Source organism: Limulus polyphemus, unplaced genomic scaffold (assembly GCF_000517525.1).
Source record: "Limulus polyphemus unplaced genomic scaffold, Limulus_polyphemus-2.1.2 Scaffold1725, whole genome shotgun sequence".
Taxonomy (NCBI): Eukaryota; Metazoa; Arthropoda; class Merostomata; order Xiphosura; family Limulidae; genus Limulus; species Limulus polyphemus.
This window is the reverse complement of record NW_013667335.1, coordinates 134,680-137,885: the sequence shown is the minus strand read 5'-3', so window position 1 is coordinate 137,885 and position 3,206 is coordinate 134,680. Positions and strand designations below refer to the sequence as shown.

General features: G+C 35.1%; 1 protein-coding gene across 1 annotated transcript in view; it reads left to right on the top strand.

Moving 5' to 3' along the window:
- LOC106464715 (synapsin-like) overlaps positions 1–3,206 on the top strand; it is a gene marked incomplete at its 5' end in the record, with an annotated part of 81,479 nt that overhangs the window by 56,412 nt on the left and 21,861 nt on the right. The window lies entirely within an intron of this gene.

The following is a 3,206-nucleotide window of genomic DNA, read 5'->3' as shown; positions in this document are numbered from 1 at the left end:
TAATGTTTATCATCATTTCCCCGATGTTCTTTTCTTATATGCATGTATAATGTTTGCTGCAGAGTCCGCATATTTACACATCAGGATTGGATTTGGAATCTAGCCTTTGCTGCAGAGTCTCTATATTTACACATCAGGATTGGATTTGGAATCTAGCCTTTGCTGCAGAGTCTCTATATTTACACATCAGGATTGGATTTGGAATCTAGCCTTTGCTGCAGAGTCTCTATATTTAGACATCAGGATTTGATTTGGAATCTAGCCTTTGCTACAGAGTCTCTATATTTACACATCAGGATTGAATTTTGGAATCTAACTTTTCTGAGAGAATGGACATTCAAGATTCTTATTCCATAGTGTTGTGACAAGGAATGTTATATCGCCGACTCATCTTGACACTGAGTCAATACAATGAACTGTATACTACAATGTCGATTCAAGTATTTCTGTTTGTAATTAAAACGAGAGCAAGCCGTCAGGGGCCGCTGGTCCCTCGAACCTCCGCCAAGATGTACCCTTTAAATTTCTCATTTAACATTGCATTTATCTATTATGGACCTACGAACGCGTTTATTAATTTATTTTGGACTTATACTGCGAAAAACAAAAATCTTTTACTATCCGGCAAACGAAATACTAGGCGGTTACCTGTTTGTTTGTTTGTTTTTAATTTCGCGCAAAGCTACACGAGGGCTATCTGCGCTCGGGGCGGTTACCTCTCAACCCATGGGTTGCGACCCTAAATTAGGTCGTCAGAATGTATGAAAGGGTCGGGAACAGACTTTGAAAATAGATAATAAAAAATAATTAAATGTGTAAACTGTTGAGTATTTAGTAAGTCAGATGTTTTTTTGCATTAAAGAAATTCACTAGGTCGCAACTGACGTCACATCGATGTTAAAAAATGGGTCTTGGGCCAAAAAGAAAAGTTGAAAATTAGTGTTATAAATGAATACTTACTAAAATGAAACCCATAAAAATAACAAAAACATCAGTTTGATCTAAAGTTGTCTTCGGACTGTGTTTTCCAAAATTAAATATTTTATTCAATAATATTCTTTTTTAGAGTGTGCTGGTCCAATCACAGGCCAATAAATAACTTTATTAAAGAAACTTTGTCTTGCGCAAACAAACGTATTTAGTTTCCCTGCACTGTTGCTTAGGCAACCAAGTTCTAAATAAAACTCCTGTACACATTGTTCGTTGTTTGACATTTTACCTTTAAATTTTGCTTAGAAGTGGTACGTGTTATATTTTATAAACGAAAACTTAAATAATAATCTGTATGCAACCTCTCAAAAGACAAATTAACTATACATCTTTGTCGCTTTCAATGCATATTAAATTGACAATTAATTCCAGTAAATGAAGGAATAGTTCAATTATTGCAAATTACGAACTGCGTTAATAATAGGCGCAGTTAGATGAGAGAGACAGAGAGAGAGAAAAAATGAAGAATATTAACCACAGTAACAATAACTTATTAAGATCAATATGTATGATAAACTGGCATATGTTCGGTGTCAATCACGATGATAAATGGCGTTCGCTACATTTAAGAAAATTGGTTGCTTATTTGTATTTACTTTTTATACATTTATCATACAAAATCCAAATAGGTTGACTCGGGAAATTAATCGTCATCTCTAGAGTTACATTGTCTACCGACAGTAATCACTTTGGGTAGAAATTGACCATACGTGGAGTGAGTGTATTAAGCGTTATTTTGTAACAGACGATTAAATACCATAAGTTGTCTGTGGTTCTATTCGCGATTTTGAAAGATTGCTTTGTAAACGCGTTAGCCCTAGAACAGCTGGTAAAACTGTATAATTATTCTCTACACTACTCGTTACCGTCTGGTATTTTAGCGGATTACCAATTGAAGGCGACAAACGAGTATCTTTTTTTTTGTATACTCATCGGAGGAGCTGTTTAGTTACTGCTTCCTCGTGTGTAACTTGTGGCAATTTTAACTAGGTGAGTGAATTTGATTTTATTTTTTAAAGAAATAAATACTGTGAGCTACTGAACGCTAGAGCTCGTATTTATAATGAATTTGACGTGATGGCGTGCTCGATAGTAATGCACGTGCTTCCGTTAGTCGTCGCAAACTGTGATGCACGTGCTTCCGTCCTACGTCGCAGACTCTTTCTTGACGTCAGTATAGAGGTTTCTTTCTTATTCACCAGACTATTACTACCATTTTCGGAGTAGAGGCCTGGTATGTGGGAAAAAGATGTCAACTAAATAAATCTTGTATTTCCCACCAGGGGGCATATGCTGTTGGATATACGACCGGGAAGGGCGTTAGGTTCATTGAATAATTATAATTATCCTTTTAACTAATGTATTATTTTAAAAGCCCACCCAAACTAATCTGTAATAATCGTACAAAATACCCATGATTAGGAAGTATGGTGTTGTCTCAAAGCAAAATACGTTTTCTATTAACGAAGACCGCGTGCGTGTTTTTTCTTTTGTGTGTGTGTGTGTATGTGTGTGTGTGTGTAAGTTGCCTACTTTCTGATGCCGTTGGATATCGCGTGGTTAGCGCGCCACGCGGTTTCATATTTGGAATTCTGCCTCAGGCATATATAAGTTTTAATCTCATAAGCGATTTCTGTCACGTATGAAATAATGACATTCATGGCAAAGTAAAGAAGTAACTTTGTTTTTTTTTAATCAAAGAAAAAGACTACATATCAGCTCGCATTTATATTTTATAGCCCTTTGCTGCGCTTGTTAGGCATCGCTGTGATAAGATCAAAGATGAATTTGATGAATTTCTCAAGAAGAACGTTGTTAGTTTAATAAATAAAATAGAGAAATAACAGTCTGAATCCGATTCCATACTGAGAATCTTTAAATAAATAATTGAGAAAAATATTCGTCAAATTAAATGTTAAAATAGAGTACTGTCTTTTAAACCTAGAATTACCGATGAGGTCTATTACTATGTGAAAAAAAAAAAATTCTAAACTTTTTTGTGCATGCACTAAATTGTTGATGGGGGGTACGTGACCGTATTTGTTACACGGTCCCTAATAATATATCAGTCATACAAACAAAACTGTAAACAAAATTACCATCGATGTCGCAATTAAACACGTTAATTACTGCTGGGGGATATTATTTCTCCCCATTTAACTTTTTGATCAGTTCTGTACACTGGCTGTTTTAAGAGATAGAAACATAACGTTATT